Below are 26,151 nucleotides of genomic sequence, written 5' to 3'. Positions count from 1 at the left end.
AAATCCAACAAAAACTTTAAAATCTACAACGCCTAATTCATAAAATATGCACATCTAAAACAATTAAAATTAACATAATCACAATTCCTAACAATCGTAAAAATAACGGTTAAAATAACCGCTACAATCCGTCAAATTCTTTTTTCAAAAGCTCAAGGCATCACGCACGACTTTCGAATTGTGAAAGTCGCGTGCTAGTGTGTGGCGAAAAATTATTTTAAATTTCGAAGGCGGAAGTTCGGTTATTGACTCCGGTTTGACTTTTTTATTAGCAACTATGGCCTGGATGCTAGTCCTTTTAGCCAATCCGCTTAGAATAGATCTTCTCATATAGGTAAACAATGTAAAATGTGTCCTAGGCCTGTTCAATGATTTTATATTAAAATTTTTATACGAAACCGTAATACCATGTGTATAAAGATACTACAGGAGCATTCCTTAGTTTTATAAAACGAATAAATTGCTTTATCAATGATTTCCATTTATAAACTTGACTAGAAAATGATACGCTCAAAATGTAACCTTCAGAGTATGTCACTCACTCATAGAGGGCGCTGTGATTAACTTGTCTTCCTGAAATACTATAACTGCAAACTTTCGCTACTGTTGATAGTGGCGCCACTGTCTAAGACCAACTTACATTTTATATATCGGTTAAATTACTTACATATTTAAAGCACTATGTTGTATAAATCTTTGCAATCTCAATTTAAATTTACGATTATTTCGCAAATAACAGTTTAGCGCTTACGTGGGTGTTTTAATTGTTTAGTTGGCTATTCGATTCATACAATATTGCGAAATCTACAACAATCTAAATTAAAAGTAGTATTTAATTAATGAAAGTGAAATTGTTGCTCATGTTTATTCAATGCATTTAAGGAAAAACCTCACCGTCTACTATCACGCAAAGTGACGAAACCTCTTGATAACAGATTGAAAACAACCTACAAATAGCAATTTGACAGCTTTTACGTAACCGAGCGTCGTATCAAACGACCACGCTAGATTGACCTCTATCTATCTTTCATTATCTAATTTTAGTTGGCGTCGCATCGGTAGCGTAGGTCAGGTTAGGTTGGTTATTTTAACAAGATGGCGGGAGCAGACATATGTTCGGGCGACGGAAAGAGCCGAAGCGCGCCGAACGCGCTCGGTAAGTAGGTCACACGGACACACGCGCACACATCCACGCGACGCATCGTATCTCGTGACGGAGTTTTTTGTATTGACACATTATGTGATTATTCGCGTTGGGTACATTTCGTGTTTGTAATTATGCTAAAATCTGCATTAATAGTAATTAAACATACATACTGATAATTAAAAAAATTAACTTTTTTAGATAGGTATTCTGACAGTCTTAAGTTTAAAGATAGAAATAAAATAACGAGATTAAAGGAAATCCCTAATTTTTATTTTATTTTTTAAGAATTTCAACTGAATTTTATAATTACATGTATATGTACACATAGGTATGTTTTTATGTCTTTGTTATGGAGATCTATTATGGTATTATATTTTTCAAGGCTTTGTTTAGTATTAATAAACGTTATTGGGGATGTAGTAAAACATATTATTAAAAACTGAAAAAGTACCCCTAACAATCTTTTGTACTTATATAACACTTAGTATGTTGCAATATACATGGTAGGTAATAAAAAATTCTCATTTAAGTTTAAAAAGTGTAATTAGGACTAGGTATATGTCATAAAAAATATTCATTGGATTGAATAAATTATATTAAAACAGGGTACTCACGTACGCAATATAATATTTGTGTGGTGTTTTAATATATATATTTTTTTTTTATTGACAATAACAATATACATAATGGATATATACAGATGATTACTATAACTAGCTTATATCTAAAATAGGCCCTTGAGGCATTGTACCAAGGATGCTGGCGGCATTTCCTCGTTGTATCGCAATACTGATACGTTGTGCGAGGAAGCCGCCAGCTCTTCGGTCACCAGTTTTAATATATTAAATGTGTCTGTGTCTCACAGAAGTCTTTTTTTATAAATAAGTATATATCTATGTATAATATTTTATGATGGATACATTTTAATTATTAACCATTGAACGAGCTTTGAGTCATAAGTCATAGGTGATCATAGTCATGGAGTGTGTCACAACGTCGTCCAAAAATAGTAACGTTAATAATCTATTCATGTGATAGCACTTGGCCAATATTTAGTCAAATGGTTGAAATGGTGCTATTTACCTTATATCCAATAATATAAATAACACGGCTTTGTTTTACTTGTATGTATTCATTTTTATTTACTTAAATTTTATTGCACACAAAAAAAAAAGTACAAATGGCAGATGCCTTAAGGCATTCTTTAACAGTCAACCACTGTGTACTAGCAGTAACTAAATACAAAGGTAAATAAAAAAAAATACTTTATTCCTATTTTAGATTTATCCTTGTTTGCGGAAGGAAACAATTAAACTGTTGTCTCAAAATTATGTGATTTTTTCCTCTGTTTGTTGTACAATGAAAATAATGTTATATTTTATCATTTATTTATGATGAACTGCCATTGAGAAAAGTCTTTCAAGTCATATTGATTTACCGCTTAATTGTTAAGTTATAATTATGATTGACTGTAGTGTTATTGAAGGTATTACTTAATATTTAAACGAGACTTAGTCCGAAGCTAAGCTACGTAATACTCATACTCATGCTCAAACTCATTCTTTATTGGTATTAGGTAATTACATGTCAACTTGCAATGTTGGTGCGACTACATCTAAAACCGTCTCAGTTCAGCGACATATGATCAGAAGGAATTATTTGACTCAAAGCTGAGTCAACAGCTAATGAAACAGAGATAACTATAACCTTGTATCTTTCGAAATGTTTTGTTATCAGAACGAACACAGACATAAAGAAAGTCGAAAGGGCCATGGGCATTTTATTCACTGCAAATATTTGGGCCACACTAGCGTCGTTAAAGCGTCGGTGTCTAGTCAGCGCTATGGAAAATGGCGACGCTGCGCAGTTGCGCCAACGCTGCGTCGAGCAGCAGCCAGGGCCGGCCACCCCACACTAGCATCTCCCGAGCGACGGCGTCTAGTCAACTCTATGGCTGCTACTCGACGCGACGTGCGCAGCGACGTCATTTGCCATAGCGCTGACTAGACGCAGACGCTCTAAAGACGCTAGTGTGGAGTGACCTTGGGACCAAAATTTGAAGCTTTATTTTAACAAAGCACATCGTACTTATTTATTGTTTGTATCATATGGGCCTGTATTTATAATGTACTTAAAATAATAATTCACTTTTGAAGCATGCAGTATGCGTGTTATCTTCAGCAGCTAAAATAAAGTAATTAATAAAAATCACTTGTTAATAAATAACAAATCTGCAAATGACTACGGCATTGACCAATTTTGCGTCATTAGACTTCTAATTTATGCAGATAGACCTACCTAGATGCAGATAGGCCTAGGCCAGGCACTAACCACGCATATGAATAAGCACAACTTATCACGTAACATAGCTTATGTAACTAAAAACTTGTGTTATTTAAATGTTTTACATAATTTGACGACCGGTCACACCTAACTAGTCGATAGTGACCCTGTCTATGAAGCCGATGGTCCCGGGTTCAAATCCTGGTAAGGGAATTTATTTGTATGATGAGCACGAATATTTGTTCCTGAGACATGGGTGCTTTCTATGTATTTAAGTATTTATAAATATTTATATATTATACATATCGTTGTCTAAGTGCCCACAACACAAGCCTTATTGAGCTTACTGTGGGACTTAGTCAATTTGTGTACTTAAGTATAATAATATTAATATATTTATTCTCTTTATTCATTGAACATCTTAGATTAGGTTTAATATAAAAGTAAAATATAAAAACACTTACAAAACAATACGAAATACATATAAACACATTATAAAAAACCTAACATAGGGTGCCGCCAACAGTGGGGCAGGGCCCATGTTGCCGTCATATGGGGGCATATGTATTGTTATAATAATTTATATATACAATATAGTTGTCTGTACCCACAACATAAGCCTATAATGTTGTATAATATTTATCTATTTATTTATTAATTTGATGTTACGTCCCGTCGTTTTTAGATTCAGAAAACAAATCGTGAAAAAGTCATTGAAAGCTCTTAACTTTTGTAATTTTTTTTTTTAAGTCAAACGAAAGAGGATAGCTATGATTAATATATATCACATTTTCAGAGACGAAAACTGCCCTGCTTGTCGTAAGTGCAGTAGTTGCATGAAAAACATCATTTAAATAAAGAACTTATTAAAAGAGAACAATATAAACAATTGCATGACTTTTCAAGTGTGATGTGTGTTTACTGAATCACGACAGAAAATGGAAACCCTATTTGTATGGAGTATGGAGAAGCGGTCGTCGAAACCTCTTAATGCATTCTTACTCAGTTCATCTTGTCCTAGTCTGACCTAATTTGGAAGTGAAGGTGACACTCCATGACACCTAACTTCAATTCAACAGATGGTTTCACTTGTACAAGAAAAAACAAAATTACAAATATTATTTTATCTACAGTGTAAGTAACGGCACATAATTACATAATAAGGCATTAAAACACTCGTATAAATCTATAACTGTATTGAAAATAACTTCGTTCGTTTATATAGCTCCAGGTTATATAACAAACGAAGTAGAGCTAAAACAAGTTTTGAATAAAAAAACTTTAATTCACTGTATTTTTTTAACTATGGTATCTGAAGCTGCATAAACTAATTACAGGCATAGATATACTTTATCCTATTGTAAGTACAAAGTTTCAGAGCAATCTAGCTAGTCGTTTTAGAATGAGAGCGTAACTACGTTTGTATGTAGAACCCAGCTTGCTGCGGACTCCTAAGCGCATGCTGTAAATGCTATAATAAAACTATTTGTGCTGTATTAGATAGTTCTAATATAAACAAGTTATCTACTATACAAAGTTCATACAAATACCAACAGGTTTGTTGTCTTAGTGAGAATTTGAACCGGTGGCCTTGAAACTACATATAGCTGCTACTAAGCTACGATAATAAATAGGCATATAAGATTAGAGATTATTTTATACTACTGCCCACCTGTCTGCGTGGAATTCTTAAAAAATGATGCTTAGAATAACACTTGCATAATCTGTGCTATCAAAATCACTGCCAACTTAGCTTGGTCTGACTCTATGTTTTTTATACTTTATTTAACATTACAGTGTTGTAAATTGCGTGTTGTTTTCTTCTCTTTGACGACGTGTCTGGCCTAGTGGGTAGTGATCCTGTCTATGAAGCCGATGGTCCCGGGCTCAAATCCTGGTAAGGGCATTTATTTGTGTGATGAGCATGGATATTTGTTCCTGAGTCATGGGTGTTTTCTATGTATTTAAGTATTTATATATTATATATATCGTTGTCTAAGTACCCTCAACACAAGCCTTATTGAGCTTACCGTGGGACTTACTCAATTTGTGTAATAATGTATTTAATTATACACGTTACCCCATATCCCATATACACCTTTTTTTATCGGAATGCGTCTCATTTATGTCTATATTGTATAAAAATAGCCTCATACATTGTAAGAAACTATTTACTATTCATGTAACAGTGAATCATCGTTATGTATAACAGTATATATGTATACTTATGTACGTTCCCACGTAACAATATAGGTGAGTGTGTTATCGTAGGTCAGGTTTTCGCAACGGGTTTTTATGTTTATTACGTATTGTTTTTGTGTTAACCGCTTGTCATAATGTCAGTTATGTACCACGGAGTTTAATTGCTGAGCCATTAATGGTTTACTTTACATTGGACATTTCATACCGTTAATATTGATAACCAAATCAGCTTGAAACTGATGTATCTACAATTAATGTCAGTGACCTTAAAAATTATTTAAATAAATTCTTTATTTCTTTAATATACACATTTTTTTTTTTTTTTTTTTTTTTTTTTTTTTTATGTAATAGGTTGCAAACGAGCAGACGAGCCGCCTGATGGGAAGCAGTCATCGCCGCCCATGGACATAAGCAACATCGGAGGAGCCACTTATGCGTTGCCAACCTTTGAGAACCCTAAAAACCTGCTTCTTGAAGAACCCCATGTCATAGCGCAAGGGAAACACCTCAGAAGGTAGCTCATTCCACAACTTGCACGTTCTGGGAAAAAACGAGCGAGATGCCCGCTTGTTCTTGGTTTGCCACGTGTCGAGAAAGTGAGGATGAACTTTGTTTCTTTGGCGGGATGTGCGGTGATAAAAACGTGACGGTGGCACCAATTCAAAAAGTTCTTCAGAACATTCCCCATTGTACAGACGGTAGAACAGAACAGGCATAGAGAGCCAACGTCTCTCCGAAGACTGAGGGGTTCCAAACCGACTGTGAGATCGGGGTCACCAACAATACGAACTGCCCGACGTTGGATGGAGTCAAGTGGAAGAAGTTGGTATTTCGGTGCTCCAGACCAGAGGTGAGAACAGTACTCCATATGTGGTCGAACCTGCGCTTTGTATAACGAAAGCCGGTGACCTATGCCGGTGACATGGCTATGATTTAGGAGACGGAGCCGCCCGGTAAGCAAATAATTGCCTGTGTTGGGAGGCACCGCTTTTCCCTACGTTAACAACACAACAAGTAAACTATTTATACAAGATATGAAAACCTAATAATCTAAAAATATAATTTCTAAAACTAAAATAAAAACAATGAGCTTACACGTTAAATATGCTTATAAAAAAAGTAAAACTAACTTATGATAGTTATGATGATTACTTACGATGATTTTACGATGATGGTAAGCGCACGACTTACCCTATGAATGCTTGCAGTCTAGTGACGTTAGAAATAAATATGTATTTTAAGAACAAATTAAAATTTATTTCTATGAAAATATTTTAATTTGTGTTTTGGACAAGTAGACACACTAGAGTCAGACTAAGTTTGCGGCGATTTTGACAGCCCATATAGTAGAAGTGTTATTTTAAACGTGAAACTTCTATTAAATTGTGTCGATTCGTTTTAAACTATAAACGAAATAAATGTCAATTGTCATATATAAAAGTAAAAAACAGAAAAGAAAAGGAAGGAAGGTTGAAACATCTGTCCCGTAGACGGACATTGGTTCGATGTTCGATTACGCCTTGAGTACTGGAGGCCTTGGTAATTTTTTTTCCTCTTTATATGACATTTACTTCGTTTATAATAGTACATTACGATACAAGTGCGAAAAATAGGAAATTCGAAACGAGTGGCGATAAATTAAAACACGACCGAACGATTCGCACGTGTATCGTATAACAATTATACAACGTTTTACAGTACATATGGCCCTTTAAATGTTTGACACAGTAACGTAATATGCTCATTTGCGCACTAGTGCGGTAAAGTAGCACCATATGTATTGTAAATATATATGTCAATCAAATATAACAGGTCGTTGATAGTCGTATGTCATTTTGTATTTTTTTGTTTTAACAGAGGTTTGCTAATTAGGTAATATGACTTAGTGTCACCAATTTAAAACATCAACTAGTGATGTAGCTTTAAGGTTATATGATTACATATAACAAAAGTTGTTTAGTTTTTAATTTGCGTGCCATTTTTTCAAGGAAACATAGTTAAAATGCAAATTGAAAATTTTAGGAAAAGGGGTTTCAATCCATAGGTCAATAGGTCATAGGTCATAGGTCCAGCGGTGGCATATATTTTGGCTAAATATGTGGCATTCAATTTATTTTATATCATCGGTATGTAATTACCATGTTTACTAATAATAAAATAAAATCATTTAATTCCAGTACCTTCTAGACTCAAAGATGTGTAACTCGTAGTATGCACTTGTAGCTATTGTTATCACGAAATAATTAATAAGGCAATATGTTTCTAGAAGTACCTAAATAGTGGTTAGACATAATAAGTACTTCTAGAAACATGCATATGATCAGAATGCCTCAAATATGGGCAGTTAATTATTTCGGCAATTGAACGCAGGATTGGGTTGGGCAGGACGGGTAGATTAAAAAAAAAACATTTCATGAACTCGTTCGAAAATCGAATCGACCATGTTATATCAACCACTCCTTAAAATTTAAAAATAATCTCAAGAGATAGTTAATTATTTAAATGGCCTTGAGTGATTTTTATCTTAATGTTTATACATATTTGATTGAAAGTAAAAGTCATGTGATTTATTTTGTAGATTTCTAAATGTCTCTTTCTTTAATTTACTACTTTTTGCCTTTCATGCTATTTAACAATTACATAAAACTCAACGGCTCAACGGGGGGGTGGGGTTAGGGTCGGCAACGCGCATGTAACTCCTGTGGAGTTGCAGGTGTACATAGGCTACGGAGACTGCTTACCATCAGGCAGGCCGTATGCTTGTTTTCCACCGACGTAGTATAAAAAAAAATAAAAAAAAAAAAAACGTTAATAATTAGTTATCTTGTGAAAGTAATAGTTATTCAAAATTGTATTGTATGTATAATAAGTAGGTATACCTATTTATATGACAACAAGTAATGAAAAAGGGTAACGGTTGTATTTCCATAAAAAATGACCTACTATCTTTTTTTGTGTATTTTTATTTTTATATTCCTTATATGAAAAGGAATTATTCTTCAAAAAAGGAGTGTACAGGTTTTTAAAGGGTCGGCAACGCGCATGTAATGCCTCTGGTGTTGCAGGCGTCCATAGGCTACGGTGACTGCTTACCATCAGGCGGGCCGTATGCTTGTTTGCCACCGTCGTGGTATAAAAAAAAAAAATTAACCTAATGAGAACCATTAATTATTTTTCAAGGTTAAACTTAACAGCCCTACATAATTACAGCTTCAAAAAGCATTAACATATAGAAAAGCTAAAAGGCAAGAACGAAAACTAAAAGAGAATTTCCCTTTTCAGTGCTTTCAAAAAGTACTCATTAAGGTATGAAACCCGCATGCCACAAAAGATTAGGAGCCACACATGCATGAGACGTGTGTGCGTGTGACCACGTGCCGGCACACACGCGTAACACACTCACACAAGCGTTACTAGTGATGTAATACCCAAGTTGACGCTTCACAGACATTTTTTATGTACTCTGACGCAACTTTTTCAACCAAAGCCGTGTTACTATGTTTGTTTATATTAAAATTTATCGATATGTTGTTAAATTTACATTTGTTTTTAAATTCCGGCATATGGTGATTTGGACAATAATAATGCGTTATATGTATTTTTATGAAACTTTTTGTTTATTTATATTTTTATGTTGCGTAACTTGCTTTTATAATACTTGTATTGTATCTTATAGTCTAAAATGGCTAGATATAAATATTATTAAATGTGGTCAAAGTTGACTACACAGCTACAGAGGTATTTGTAAATAACGAAGGATATTCATTGTTTTAAATATGATTAATAATTAATCATATTAGTCGGTTATTTCATTTTTTAAATAGCAAAAATTGAAACGACGTAAAACTCGATTTGTTTCTTTTTCAATAATAAATGTTTATATTGTGTTATGTGTATCTGGCTGAAGAAATCAAACTCAAAATATGTAAAATAAAAATACAAAAAATATTTTTTGATTTTCATATCATTCAATTTCGTTCCTAAACATGAACAACTGTTTATCTACGCTACGCCTTAACTGTAGGCCTTGAAGTCACTACGGTCAATAATACTATGCTAAGCTAAAACAACCTTTATACACTCGAGAGCAATAAAAACCAGCCACTTTGTATGAGAATATCATTCACAGTGACCCACTTTTATTGCTCTAAAGTGTATTTTTCTAAACCTCTTTGATTTCATTGGATCACAGATCACAGCTTCGTAGCTTACAGATACAGTAAATTAATACGTTCTGAGAAAAAAGGCTGAATATAGAGTTATAAACGGTAATAAATGTCAGATATAACCAAGACGGGCACGCCTAGGAACGAACCTGCATCTTCTGTATTCAACGTAGATATCATATCCGCTAAGTCATCATGCAATAGTCAGCCTTGGGCACTGGATGCCTTTGTCACATTTTGTTTCGTATCACTATAAAAAAATTATTTATTAGAAGCCTTCTCTCGTATCACACTTAAATATAAATAAATAAATAAACATTATAGGGACATTCTTACACTAATTGACTAAGTCCCACGGTAAGCCAAGGAGGCTTGTGTTGTGGGTACTCAGACAATGATATATTTAATATACAAATACTTAAATACATAGAAAACATCCATGTCTCAAGAACAAATATATGTAATCCTCACGCAAATAAATGCCCTTACCGGGGCTCGAACCCAGGACCATCGGCTTCACAGACAGGGTCACTACCCGCTACGGCAAACCCAGAAATATAATATTAAATAAAATAATTTGATCGGTTCCCTAGTTGTAATATTAATTTTTTTGGAAGATTGCAATCAGTCGTACGGCCCGCGTGACATAAGCACGTTACAAAATATTCTTGGTTATCTCCATGGAATATCAAATGGTACTCAAGTGATCATATTTGACTGAAACTGCTGATAGGATTGGAACTATACATTTTTGTATTTATTCAAGCGCCATTGTAACTGAGGAAAAACAACACCTAAATGCCTTTTCAACCGTGATAACTAAGCATATTAAAAAGTATTAGCATTTATTAATATTTAACTAAATAATAAGCATGTATGAATGTAACCTTTTTATTATTTTATATTCGTCATTAATTAACACATCAAAAGTATAAAATGGTATTATTTATTATGTTAACAAAAAACAATTAGGGTCGGCAACGCGCATGTAACTCCTCTGGAGTTGCAGGCGTACATAGGCTACGGAGACTACTTACCATCAGGCGGGCCGTATGCTTGTTTGCCACCGACGTAGTATAAATTTTTTTTTAATAATAAATAAATATTAGGGGACATCTTACACATATCAACCTAGCCCCAAACTAAGCAAAGCTTGTACTATGGGTACTAGGCGACGATATAAAATTTCATATATTATCATAGTTTGTATAACAGTATGTTTATACTTCGAAACTAATATGTTTTTTTTTTTACAGGTAAGCAATCGGTTACAACACACAAAATGATCGCACCATCCACAACAGGTATAATTTATTAAAACACTCATTTTACTAAACTATTTTTTTTTCTTAAAAAAAGAAGCAGTGTGAACCTAGCTTTATGATGCACGTTTTACTACATGCACACAGTTACGTATATAACTGTAAAGCAAGGCTGCACACACGCGCAACAAGGACAGGTCAACGCACTCCGTTGCCTTGCGCGAGACAGAGACATACGCAAACACTAACGGGTAAAAGTGGGACGGATATAGCTCTCACGCTTCCGCGTCAGTAATGGTAAATACAGTGAGTGCGAACGAAATGGCGGTGTAGTGCGAAAGAGATAACTATCTATAAATATTATGAGTGTTATTTCACTTCCTTTGCTGTGATGCAATTTTACTGTAAAATATCTATTTTAAGACAAAGCGTGGTTATTTAAGTCAGTATTTGTATTTATTGACGATATGTATTCAATAATATGTATTATTTTATCATACATGTATAACAACTCAGCAAATACCGTAGAGCTTGTACCTACTGAGGTGCATCTTTTGTCATACATGAATATCTGCTTCTGCTACCTACCTTTGTTTTTATGGTATCCTAGTAATTTTACTTAAAACGTATAAAACATTGTAGACGTATATTTGACGTGTGTTAAAAACTAATTATTGTACTGTAAGGAAAATGAATCATATATTAACTAAAATCAGGCCAAATGTCTTCCTATTCTTGTTGTAGGTTATTGACATACCTAGTTCAAAATAATAACTTAGGGAAATACAATTTTATTTGTTTATTTTCCTATACAAATCTGTTATTATAACATTTTGTTTTTTATTGAGTTAATCTACTTGCTATATTATATTACTTGATATCCTTCTTTTATCATAAATAAATAAGAAATATTAAATAACTATATGATTTTGGTCTAAAAATAAGCAACGTATTAAAGAACTCTACCGCCATCTATTGGCAAGTAGCGAAACTTCAAAATTGCGGTTGTTATCTTGCGTGTCCTAATTTCGGTCTATAGTCTCAATAAATGCGGAAATAACAACTTCAGATTTACTGAGAATCCTCGCAAAGTATCCTCCTGTACAGGTTTCAAGGAAAAATCGATAAAAAAACCTTGCAACTACGCATGCCCTACTTTTTAGTTCGCGTTAAAATGTTGACGTTTTTCTTCGCGGTGCAAACTTATGTGACGCAGCGGATAAAAACGGAACTAAAGCAGCTTCATATTAACTTTAAGGCCGCCGTTCGTGGAGACGCCGCTGGCGACTGCATATTTATGTTTGTAGCCGCGGCCTGAAAAAATCAGCGGGCCCAAAGATGTGCCAAACCACGTGTCAATGAACTTTCGAAAACCTGGCCCGACTGCAACGCGTACACCAAAAGGTACTGTAACAACATCTGCAGACGGTCGAAAATAGCTCTTTAAGCACAAAAAAAGAGTCCATTTTTGAAAATGCTAATAGACTGTTACGCTCTTTCGTTCGAATTTCGAAAAATCTAAAGACGCTTACACATAGACAGCGTATCAAAGACGTCTCGGTAGTGGTGATTATATACAAAGAAAGTACGTGTGAGCTTTCTCTGTGTTAAGTTACAAAACTTCAGTTCTTTCGTCTCTTTCACGCCCGTTATTCTAGCTGTCGCCTGTCTCTCTTCCGCTTACTGTTATGTAATAACGGTTGTTGTGATAGCTGCGTAACATTTTTCTCCTAGGACCGCTATGTAGGTTTAATCTGTCACTAAAGATTTGGACTAAAAAATAACTGTTTTCGTCAAGACAGTATGTACTCGAGTTAAGGAAATGTTATTTTTATTTTTTTGTTACTAGGCCTATGCAACGCATGCATTTCTAATGTAGTGAGTATGAAGAGTGGGGTTGTGTGCGTGAGTTATGCCTGTGTAGGTGCCGTCTGTAGTCATTTCCTAGTTCAGGCCCGACCCGCTTGCAACACAATGTGAGCGGGTCCTAACATTACGCGGGAATTTTAAAAATAGAACTTTAATTTTTTAAATCGAAACCGGGAGTGGCCAGTGACATGTGCAAAATAACCAGTTATTTTTGGTTAAGTGAAAAATAACGAGTGTTATAACAGTGATTTTGGATTGTTCGGTAAAGGTTTGTGCACAACTCGGTTGTTTTGACTGGAAAGCCAGTGATGTAACTATTACGTTTAATGCGTTAAAAACTTTCTTACGAATAATGTTTTTATTACATAATTAGAGGTTTGACTCGTTATATATGAATAATGTTACCGTTAACGCAACAGTTGATGATAATTAATTTAAATTAAAGCAAATTATGAAACTGCTGTCACTTGAACGTTAGATAATTTTGAGATTTTATACTCATTATTTAAACTTCAAATTATTATTAAGTATTAGGTTTAGTTACCGTCTCATTATAAACTGTTAAAATAGAAAAGAGGCACATGTAACAACTACTAATTATAATTTATTTAATTATTACGATTTAGAGTCACAATTTTAACCTTTCATATACGTGTGGTCAATAAACCAGGGTGCTGTTTAGAGCAGATCTTTATATAAGTTCTCGTTTTTTTTTAATGATTAAAAATTCGATCAGGATCCTTATCACATACAGAGAAGAGATTAAAACAAAGTAATGTAGCCATATTTGTTTCCTAGTAAAATTATAATAATTTTGGTCATAGAATTTAATAAATAACGGAGTATAAACACGTATTTCCCTTTTACATATTTGTAATTGATATTGTCGGCATCGACACGTTTGTGAATTGTGGATGTATTTAAAGGATATAAATAATTAAATGAAATATTCTAAGTTTTGAACAAAACTTGAGACACAGACATATTAAATATATTAAATTGGGTCACTCACGTAAGATCGTTCAACATGTTTCGGTTTAAAATACGTTAGTGATAGGATATAATTTATTTAATATAACCTAATTATGTAAACGCAAGCATGATAAAAAACCTATTAAACGTTACTCAAAATAGATAATTTCTCAGTTTTTTTCTATGTAGGTACTAAATAAAAATGGGGCTTTTTCTTTCCTTCTAGGAGGGATGAAAGTGGCACTTTTCTTCTGTGAAACACATTTTTATTTCCGTACTATCTTTTCATAGAAGTAAAATTATTTCTACCTTGGGCATTAACATTTGAATCCCTCAGCTCACGATTCTATTTTAGAATCCTTTGCTTAGTTCAAGATTCAATGTACGCCATAATATGTCATTTTGATGGCGATGTGAAAAGCAGTATGCGTCACATAGAAGTAAAATTATTTCCACCTTGGGCGTTAATATTTGTATCCCTCACTTAGCTCAGAATTCTATTTTAGAATAAGCAAAGGTGCTTCGTTCAAGATTTAATGTACGCCATAATATTAATTCTATCCTTTGTCAAACAATCTACTATTTTATATGCTGTCTAAAGAAGTAAAATTCGTACTTTAAAAAAATATATCAAGTTTTTGTGGTTTTCGATAGTTTTAATAAATATCATCTTTCTTTTTTTATGCTGCGACGGTGGCAAACAAGCATACGGCCCGTCTGATGGTAAGCAGTCTCCGTAGCCTATCTACGCCTGCAACGCCAGAGGAGTTACATGCGCGTTGCCGACTATAACAATCCTCCCTCCCCTCGTTGAGCTCTGTTTCTTTCTCCATGCACCATTTTTACATGTCTCTGTTTGGCCCGACAGTTAACTGGTAGACAATGCCATTAGGCATTAAGTTTGCCATTTCTAAATATTTTTTTATATTTTGTGCAATAAAGTTTAAATAAATATGGTTAAATAACTGTCTAGGTATGACCGGCGCCATTTGTTTGCTGAACCATCGAAAATTGGCGAATTCGCAAAACGCCATGTGTATAATGTGATAAAACATTATATCTGACTTTTCCTGCAACTAGATAACGAGGACACACAATAGTTCATTCACGATAACAAAAAGGGTACCAAATATTATTAAATATCTTTATTGTAGTTAAATGAAAACGTTTCAGAATCCGTGTAAGTTAATTTTGCTTAGAATTGAACAGTACCCCTAGTGTAAATAAATTCGGTTTCGAAACGTGACGTACGCGTTTGCGTTTAGTCTCATTTTGTATGGGTTTTTGAACAGCGCGCCAAGCGGGACGTTTTGGAAAGTCAAAAATCTCATACAAAATGACACTTAACGCAAACGCGTACGTCACGTTTCGCTGTCGAAAATATTTACACTAGGGGTACTGAACAAAGAGAGGGAGTGGCATTATAAACGTCATACTTTAATATAAATTTGACATTAATGATGAGATTGACATATTTTGTCATTGCGAGTTCCGACATTAATAAAATAACTGCCTATGAAGGCAAAGTCATATCCTGGAAAAGGCATTTATTTGTGCTATGAGCATGAACATTTGTTCCTGAGTCATGAGTGTTTTCTATGTATTTATAAATTGTATATATTGTTGTCTAAGTACCCACAACACAAGCCTTATTGAACTTACTGTGGGACTCAGTAAATTTGTGTAATAACGTCGTGTAATATTTTTATTTTTTTTCGAAAGACTCCGTTTATTTATACATTTTAAGATAGCCATTTTTAATGTAATATTAACGTCTGATAGTTGAAAATCACTTTATTTAATTCTGAAAAGTAATATATGCAAATAGTTATATCGCTAGTGCCCAGAGAATAAAGCTTTGCTTAGTTTGAGGCTAAGTCGATCTGCGTAAGATTGTCCCAAATATTTAATAATACATTTATTTATTTTATTTATTTAAGACGTTTTCGCGTCAATAGTTTTTTAAAATATTTATATACGGTTACACTCACTCAAGCCTGAAGAGGGACCCCCGATGGGTTCGAAATGTCGCCAATAGAGACGAAAAATTCATGTGAGTGTAACCGTGGTATCTAAATATTTTAGAAAATGTCTCACGAAAGTTTAATTTCGAATAGTTTTTGTAATAATACTGAAAGTCAACTAAACGTTGATTAGTGTATGCGATTATGCTGTTTATGTTCTAAGTGTTACGTATGGAAATAGCGTAACATACACATGGACTTGTCTCTGCCTTATTGTAGCTATCACTCCCAACACATGCTTTTAAAACACGTATACGTGGAAAACTAAGGGGCATCGCTCTCTGTCTAACTCATACAAAACATGAAAGAAATAAGAAGACAGCGCTATTGTTTAGCATAATGGTTGACCTAGTTTGACACGTGGCCAGAAGTTTGAAAAGCATCGAAAAGCTTGGAGTTTGGGGGGAAAAACAAAAGGGGTTTTAAAAGTACGAATGGTTTTTGGAGGGTTACGGTTTCAAAGGGTTTAGTAAAAACACATTATCAGTATAGATATACTGAATTCAGTTCATTGGAAAATAGTTCAGAGAGTGATTCTTATCTCATTTGACTCTCAAGCGGACTAAGTTTTTTTCCCGTGTGTCTGATTCAGGGTAGTTACCAGCCATAAATTATAGCTGGTCAAACAACATAGTAGAAAAAGGCGTGAAATTCAAATTTTCTATGGGACAATAACCCTTCGCGCCTACATTTTTTAAATTTGCCGCTTTTTTCTATAGACGTTAATGGCTTTGATAGACTATATTCAGGTTTCCCGAATTTAAGACATTCCCGTGAACTATATTATACACACACACATTGAAAGATATCATTTTAAGACCATCTGGTACCTAATATCTGGGAGACTGAATTTTGCTCTGATAACATATAAATACTAAAAATGCGCGTTTTAGTGATACGACCTAGCTAGATCGATTTTTCGGCCTCGGAAACCCCGACATAGAAAATCGTTAAAATCGATGAAATCGTTAAAGCCGTTTCCGATATCCCCGAAGTATATACAAGAATTGCTAAGTCTGACCACTAATATATGATCACGCGCCATATTGCGGAATTTCATTGGAACTAAATTTTTCATACTAAACTGAACTGTCACTCTATACATTAGAATTACAGCGCCCTCTTGACAATTATCATATACCTATTCCAGGTCGGGCTTATGTACAGGATTATGATTACTTTTGTAATTGATTTCTAAAGTGTAAAAATATTTATACTATAAGTATAAGTATTTTTACAAATTCTAAAAGTAGTCATATATCTTACGACAAAATACTATCTACCATCTACCATCATTCATTCATTGATGTTTTCGCCAAAATGAAAGAAATATTTATAACGTAGTTTCCGCCGTTGAGTACCGTCACGTTTTTTCGTGACAACTCACAACGGTATGTCGTTAACGAATGTTGTTGGTAACGGTTAATAGGCTTTTAACCCTTTTCCATAGTAAGATATACCTTTTTAGGAATAAATTCACCTTTGTACATTGTATCGTTTTAAATAATTGAATATGTGCAGTAAAATATACGTAGGGAATTTATTTTAATAAATAAATAAATGATCTTTAACGTAAATAAAATTCTTGGAAATTTTATTTATTTGGCTATAAATAGTGAGATGTTATTAACATTCATTTAAAAGTTATATACTGGAATATATCGATGGTACTGGTCAAATCCGATAATTCGAGCAAAGGTTTTCGAAATTGGAACAATATGTGATTAGAATAAAAAAAATATTTTTATTTATCGGGTTTGACCTCCCAGCGGTGGCAGCATGGTTCCATTTTTTTCACTTGTCACTATGCCCGTCACTTTCGCGTTTATTAGAACGTGACAGGCATGGTGACAAATGATAAAGAGCCAACCATCTTAACCCTGCTGCACTCTATATGCGCTTTTAAACATGTTAAAAAAATCTCACTTAACCATGATCTAATTTATTGTAAAACGATAAGCTATCAGATATTTACAGAAAATCTAAGTTAAGTAACTAACATTTATGATCATATCAATCTTCCGTTTTTGCATAATTAATAATTAGCCTACCTATTTTATTATGAATTAAGAAATCATCACTTCTGATACAAATCCTCCCAGATAACCTGAAGTAATATTTTAGAATATTAACCAAATAATTGTTGAATCGACTACCGATATAGTAGTTCGGGATCATATTAAGTACCTATCTAAATTATTTCGTATCTAATATACTGTTGGCTTTATTTGTACGCACAATCGCCAACAGATATATCGGAGCGGCCGAGGTGTTCAAAAATATTCGAACACGCTATCTAATGGCTCCTATACACGATGGGCCATAATACTGGCCCAGTAAGATGGGCCAGCGTGTAGAGAGGGTAGTAGTGTCGGATAGCTTAGGGCTCCTCTACACGATGGCCCATCGTACGCCAGTCTAAGGAACGAAGCTAGGCAGTGGAATAAGATAGCAATATCTCTTGCTCCGTCTAACGCATAAATGCGTCCCTTGGACTGGCCTACGCTGGGCCATCGTGTAGAGGAGCCATGGCGCGGCGGGATGGCGATGGGATGGCCACGGTCGGTTTTCCGTCCGCAAAGAAAAGGTAGTGGGCCAGCGATGGCGCATACTCATCTACACGTGGCCCATTCCACAGTGGGTGCTCTCAACCATCGCATGGCCATCTTGCTGGTCCAGCGCTGGGCCATCGTGTAGAGGAGCCATAACACCTTGAAAATAGAGGGTTATAAATATATCGTTATATTGTTTGCCATTATTGACCTCAATTTTGACGGTTGAAATTCCCTAATTCATAAAATACAGCTAAGTTCAAAACGCGACTTTGGAAAATAATATATGAAATCGATACAAATCTTAGGGTTTCAAGGGCAATGGGAGTTCCGCTGGACGAAGATACTAAAACTATATCTTAATTTACTGTGTCCGCCGGCTCGGTCACCTGTGTGGGCTGTGTGGCCACCAGTTCGGCACAGACATAATCGTTATCGAGAACGTATAAGTGCGAGCGAGATGTATAGTAAGTAAATTACGTTCTCGATAGCGTATATGCCAGTTTTGACACTGTCGAGAGATCGTGCTGTGAGAAGAGCGTATGTGGGGCACCCGGGTGGAAAACGTCCGTCCGGGCGTCCCAGATACCGCTGGGGTAACGAATTTACTGTGTAATAATTTTTAATAAATTCTGATTTAAATAATACTTTTCAGTCCATAAAGAATTAACAATTAGACAAAAACTTTTTAACAAAAAATAAAACCGACTTCAAATATTACCAAAAGCGCCATACATGTACCTATAACATTTGAAGAGTTCCCTCGATTTCTCCAAGATCCCATCATCAGACCCCGACTTGGTGCCAACGGGACCATCTCGGGGCTATACCCATTTTTTTTTTAAATGCGTTCACGATTCTCGGAGATATCGAGTAACATACATCCAAAAAAAACAGTCGAATTGAGAACCTCCTTTTTTGAAGTCAGTTACAAATGATAAAGTTTTGTATCTTAACATAATTTTGGTTAGGTCAGATGCGACCTCAGACTTTTCTAGGGCACCTGATAGAGGGCGCTAAAACAAAAAAAAATTAAAAAAATCGGTCAGCAAACGCGAACGGCTCTAGATAAAGCTACACATTATAGAAATATGTCGAGCGCAACATGATAATCGTGACCCAAAACAAAATAAAAAACAAATACAAGTCTCCCTTTTTTAAATTTTTGTCATATAACTTGTAATTTGCCCGACTGACACAGGAGGTGTAATGTTTTGTTTCAAAACATAACCTTGCTGAGGTCAGATGCGAACACGACCTCAGAGGTTTCTAGGGCACCGATTGGGGCCGCCTAAATTGACCTCACCGACCTTGCACTTGGGTTTTGGGTCAAACTTTGGCGCATGCGTGGTTGCTTTGAAAGACCTGATTTGAATTATGGAGACATTAAACTAATTTTACGGTATAAACTCACGTGTTTTAGTCACGCGCGACATGTTCCGCAGAGCTTGCGCTATCTATCCGAAAAGCACCCCCGAAGCACGGCCGTTGTGGACGCACTATTATTGCTTGAGAAAGGGGACCTAGGGGCCGATTTTTGAATTTCGAGTGCTCGATTCCCTTCAATTTATCTCCACTACTAGGCATTTAAATTCTACTAATATATTTGGGTTGTTTTTAATTTTTTGAAACGCTCGTATTACGTTCTATATTAATTAAACGTTGCCCTAAAATTCAATTTTTATACCAAAAACGGCTTTAAATATGTTAAATTAACAAAATATATTTTGAAAGATGCTTTCGCGCCCAAAACGCTGTTTGAAAATTGTGTGACGTCACAGTTTACGGTTTGACACATAACTACACACGCACGTAGAAGATACGAACTGTCAACTGACATTTGTCATTTGTTGTTTATCGCCTAACTGTCAACAGTGTCAATCCGAGAGTTGTGACGTCATCAGAATCTTCATGACGTTCCGAGCTTGGTCACGTGACGTGTGCCAAAAGGTATTTTAAATTCAATATTTACAAAAATATGGTCATTACAGGTCCTCTAAAAGTAGTTTAACATGTTCTTATAATCCAAAAGAATTTATTGGAATACAATTCTGCCCTAAAATTTGTAGATGGAAACAACCCTATTGAAAACGAGTGGTCAATACCTCTAGATCCCAATTTCTATTGCTCGTATTTCTAAAACATTATTTCGCTGTTTACCACAGATTTTCGAGTGACGAATTCGAACGCTCGAAATTCAATAATCAGCCCTCTAAGCTCTCCGAAACATGAGGGGCGAGAAATTTGTTTAATGTCCTCAAGAAATATACTGAAGTTTATACTTAGCCGTGCTTTTTTCAATGCTCATATATTTTACATATTACCTTGTATTCGAAATGAAAAGTAGTGTTTAACTCGGGTAAAAGGCACCATTTCAGTCTCAGACTATTGGCGCTCGCACTGGGTTCGACCGCCAAACTACCTTGACAGAAACGAGTGCCTTTCATCCCTTGGTTAACAATCTAGTCTTTATCTTCTGGTACCAAGGTTAAAAACAACCAACCAACCAACCAACCAAGGTTAAGGTTAAGGTTAGGTGTAAAATTTGTAATTTTATCAATAAAGGAATATGAATATGAATATATGCCTTACGTCGCTATACAAAAGGCAAGTTTAAGGACCCCTTGAGCTCAAACACCGGAATATCCCACTTCACCGCTTATAAGTATAAAAATCCGGTAAAGCTCGAATGTTACTTTCTTTTTTTATATACTACGTCGGTGGTAAACAAGCATACGGCCCGCCTGATGCAGTCTCCGTAGCCTATGTACGCGTTACCGACCGTAACACTCCGCACCCTGGTTGAGCCCTGGAAACCTTACCAGCAGGAACACAACACTATGAGTAGGGTCTAGTGTTATTTGGCTGCGGTTTTCTGTAAGGTACTTCCCCAGTTGGGCTCTGCTCTAGATCTGGAATGACATCCGCTGTGCTGTGCCCTACCACACAAAGCGAGATGACATTCACGATGCCCATGTCTTTCTTTTGGACGTAGTTTAAGTGTGTCACCCGGCTCCAACAGACCAGGGTTACAAAACAGGGAATAGGGCGTTACAGATTTGTCATGGTTATTTTAAAAATATACAGTATATCAAATGATATTTCATACTCGTATATAGTACCTATGTCCAGAAAGTCATTGGTACGAGTCAGGGTTTGAACTCGCTACCTTTAGTCTCGAAACCGCTCGTTTACCATCACTGCCACTTGGAACTTTACGGTTAGCACAAGCTTGTCACAGACATGAAACTGACATATTCGCTAACGTCTGCGATACTTACTTTCCATACATCTCACTCGCACTAATATGCCACGAGCGAGATGCATAGAGAGTAAGTTACGCACACGCTAGCGAATTATTATTATTTTTTATATGTTAGTATTGTAAGTGTAAATTACGCACTCGCTAGCGAATATGTCAGTAAAAAGCTCGTGGACCTCGTGGTGAGGTATTACTGGGTTTTTCATGGAGGAATTTTCACTCCACGTATTTAATTTATTTGACCATAAATAATACCATTTTCCACTTCGCGGTAGGGGTGAAAAAGTAATTTAAGTTTAAGCCTTAAGTTCAGTTTGCTTAACACACGATTATAGCCTTTATTCTCTTAATATTAAGTTATAAAACGTACTCGTTTAGGTGGACATTTATCACTTTGGTTTTATGTACAATATTGATTTTTCAGTATTTTTAGACGTTAAAGAAAATGCACTGTTTGGTTAAAGGTTTATTTGGGGATATTATTTTTGGCGTAAGTTTTTTGCATTTTTAGCACTAAACAGCTAATAAAAATTTTCAATACAGGAATATAATCTGTCCAAGCCATTCCCGTCAGTAGAGAAAAGCGGCAAATTTATTTCATTTCATTTATATCGTTATGAAAACATGTAGATAAAATTTAAAAGATGTTAAGAAAGGTCAAAGGTGTTGCGAATTTAATAGGCGCGGGAAGGGTAGGGGGCATCTCATAGAAATTTTGATTTTCGCGACTTTTTCTAGTGACAAAGGTGTCTGAAAAACTATATTTACCATAATTTTAACAGATTATGTACTAACTTAGTCCGCATCCCTTGTCACTATCGCAGTTTTACCCACTCCGATTTAATACGCATGAATAAAAATTAAAGACAATTACTCCATGAAAAAAAAATCAAATAAAATAAGAATAAAACATAGCTAGTATTTTTGTAGGAATTATAATTCGCTCATAATCTAGTTTTTTGTTCTCACCGCACTCACATTAGTTGGCTGGTAGAGAATACCTAGAGGCAAGTCCGCATGTAGTACTGTTATGTGCAATAAAGCTCAAATAAAAAAATAAATGAAAAGTCTGAGTAAACTTTTTTTTTTATGCTACGTCAGTGGCAAACAAGCATACGGCCCGTCTGATGGTAAGCAGTCTCCGTAGCCTATGTACGCCTGCAACTCCAGTACTTACACTATAGGTACTCTTTTTTCAATATATCATTAAAGTTTTTTTATACTTATTCACGGCATCGTCTTAAATATTATCAAATTGTCCTTTTAACCTTTTACCGCATATGCAACCATATATGGCAGTTATAGTATTCAACTCTATTGACAGCTATTGAAGTTCAAATTTGAATATTTTTTATGACACGCGTTAACATCAGATAAAAAGAAAGTTTCAAGCCTTGTCGCCTTTAGAAAGTCCTACAAAATTCTAATAATAAAAAACCTAATATAAAAAAATGAAAAATATTTTTATTCATTTTTAAAATGTCATATATTTTTCCACTACAAAGACGTGTCATATTGCATATATAATATATAAAAATAGTTTAAATGTTAAATATATAAATATCATGTTTTAGTAATTAGTTTTAGTTATAAGTATATTGCCATATACCCTAACAGGGTTCATGTGGACACTAGCTGTAATTTTTTTTTTATACTACGTCGGTGGCAAACAAGCATACGGCCCGCCTGATGGTAAGCAGTTTCCGTAGCCTATGTACGCCTGCAACTCCAGAGAAGTTACATGCGCGTTGCCGACCCTAAACCCCCCTCCCCCTCGTTGAGCTCTGGCAACCTTACTCACCGGCAGGAACACAACACTAGGTACTTCCCCAGTTGGGCTCTGCTCTAGATCTAGAATAACATCCGCTGTGCTGTGCCCTACCACACAAAGCGAGATGACATTCACAATGCCCATACCTCTCTTTTGGACGTAGTTTAAGGACGTACCCTGGTCCAAATGCTCTTTGTAAGACCATATGTAACACATGATTATAAATGCAATAAATGAATTATGAATTATCCTATCCTTAGGAATAAGGGGTAAGTGTCTATAAAGTGTTAAGAACACCACTATACCCTCCTTTAAAAAAGTTACAATATGACAATAGTGGTAAAACCGCTCCGTTACACGCACGTCAACGTAACGGACACGTAATGCGAAACGTAACGCGCGATAACTGGCTGGTGGGAGAGGTTATGGCTTTATCTAACAGTACTTGAGCTATTCGGTACGCTCCGGTTTCTGTTCCGTACTCGCCGTTGCTATGGAGACTGGACAGACATTTTACTGTGAAAGTTACGTGACTTCTATATGGTGGTATCGTATTGTAATCGTTAAATCAACGGGCCTTTTAGGATAATTTTCTTATTTTTTTTTTACACGCATGTTAAAGTTCCAATTTTTTAAATTTGTATCATAAAAGTCTTAGAAAAATGTATCAAAATCATTAACTTTTGTAATGTCCATGTATGTCCACAAAAAAGGATTCAAAGAACGAACCTTTGACTTCTTACTTTTACTACTAGATTTCGTAATATTAGTAAAACCATTATTTAAAATATAATTTTAAGCAAGTCAGCTCTGTGAAGATAGTATTTGCAACAGTGCCTAAATGTCAGGAACATCATCAAAATAAATAAATATTTATTTATTTAAGAAATATACATACTTAGTAATTATTCCGTTTGTAATGGTTTGTTTACGGAGCCTTAAATATAAAATATTAATATACAACAGTACGGGGAAATAAAATTACCTCTTATCGTATTTATTCCGCTGTAATATTTTGCTAATTATAAATAATTAATAACAATGAAACTTGTACCTATATTAAATTAACTGAGGACTATGTATAAAAATAATAGAAAGCTAATTTAAATGCATGCATATAGGTGCATAGTAAAACACTCCTCAAATTATATAATTAATAATCGACTCTTATTAACGATTTCAGTAAAAACGCCATCTAGAGTTGAATAGCGGAACCACTCCCCAAATCTCCAACGCACGGTAAAGTTCACTCGTTTTTTACAAATCACAACAACCGATGTGAATGACCGTTTAGTTCCGCCGCTCGACAATAGGTGGCGCCAGTGTTTTTGCCATAGGCCATTGCTCCTTTAGAGGATTTTTTTATCGTAAAATTGCATAGCTAGGTAATCGTACGTTGACTGCGGTGTTTTTTCCTCGTTTGTTGCTAAGTAAAGTGGTGATAAATAAATACCTACAGGGTATTGCGCAGCAATGTTAGATTATTGATGACCATTGTTTTGTTTCATAATGTGGCAATTACAACATGCAAGTTATAAAAAATATTATATTTATATTTCAAACTTAATACAATTGTACTGTCGTTTTAGTGTGCTAGAATAGGTCTTTAGTCTACGTAGCTACTAGTCTAGTCTAGTAACTACACCTTAGTTCTATTCAGTCTATAAATTTAGTCTATACATAATATGCATTTTGACGATTTACGTCAGAAATCAAATATATATTAGGGTCGGCAACGCGCATGTAATGCCTCTGGTCTTGCAGGCGTCCATAGGCTACGGTGACTGCTTACCATCAGGCGGGCCGTATGCTTGTTTGCCACCGTCGTGGTATATTTTATTTCTGACGTAACATTTTCAATATTTCCGAACCACATAAAATCCACAGGTAAAAGCATATTCATATAAATTCAAAGTAATGTAACAATCACATTTCAGTGAAATCTAACTATTGCCCTAAAAACACCATTTGCGTGACGAATGTCACCCACATACATTTGTGGAGCAAATTTGACGTCATAGCAAAGCTTTGTTTTTCAACAGAGTTCCTGTGAAGGTTTCCATTTAATTGATATTTTACTTAGGATATCAACAACGTCTTTTACTTGAGTAAAGGAAATTAGCTACTGTATGTAATTGCATGATTTGTATAGTAATCTATTTTTTTTTCTTATTTAATGCATGTTAATTATAAGATGTAATGTTTTGAAAAGATGTGTCCCGCCGAGTTTCTGGCCGGTCCTTATTGGGATACCCTCCTCCAATTGAGGGGGGATTTAAATCTTCTCGGGTCAGAGGTGTAGGGTTAGAGCCGGTGTAGCTTTATTTGACGTTCATAAGCGCATTGTAATATGCCTACTTGAATAATAAAATATATTTATCTTTACTTTTTGCTAAAACACAGATACAGAACTAGTTTTTACTATTACGAGCAAAATGAATTCACCTATTAAAATTTTATTTACTTTTTATACCACATTATTGGCAAACAAGCCTGATGGTAAGCTATTACCGTAGACAATGAACGCTTACTCCAGTGGTATTACTTAAAAATAATTTTTATAAATATAGCAGATTAGTAGGTAGGTAGATTAATTGACCGAGCTTTAGCGAAGCTCTCCGTTACAGCTTGTTAATACTGG

At 35.0% G+C, this 26,151-nt stretch overlaps 1 protein-coding gene across 6 annotated transcripts in view; it reads left to right on the top strand.

The window, feature by feature from the left end:
- The window catches only part of LOC133532155 (probable nuclear hormone receptor HR3), a 194,558-nt gene that overhangs the window by 90,720 nt on the left and 77,687 nt on the right, over nucleotides 1–26,151 (top strand). The window contains exon 1 of one of the 6 annotated variants that reach the window (XM_061870691.1): nucleotides 12,770–13,197. The exons of the other annotated variants lie outside the window; for them this stretch is intronic. The gene's annotated coding sequence lies outside the window, so the exon portion shown is untranslated. Of the gene's footprint in view, nucleotides 1–12,769; nucleotides 13,198–26,151 lie in introns of those variants that run through there. 6 annotated transcript variants of the gene reach the window in all.

The sequence above is a fragment of the Cydia pomonella genome, chromosome 26, assembly GCF_033807575.1.
Source record: "Cydia pomonella isolate Wapato2018A chromosome 26, ilCydPomo1, whole genome shotgun sequence".
NCBI lineage: Eukaryota > Metazoa > Arthropoda > Insecta > Lepidoptera > Tortricidae > Cydia > Cydia pomonella.
The sequence above is the reverse complement of the archived record's forward strand: the minus strand, read 5'-3'. Positions and strand labels throughout refer to the sequence as shown.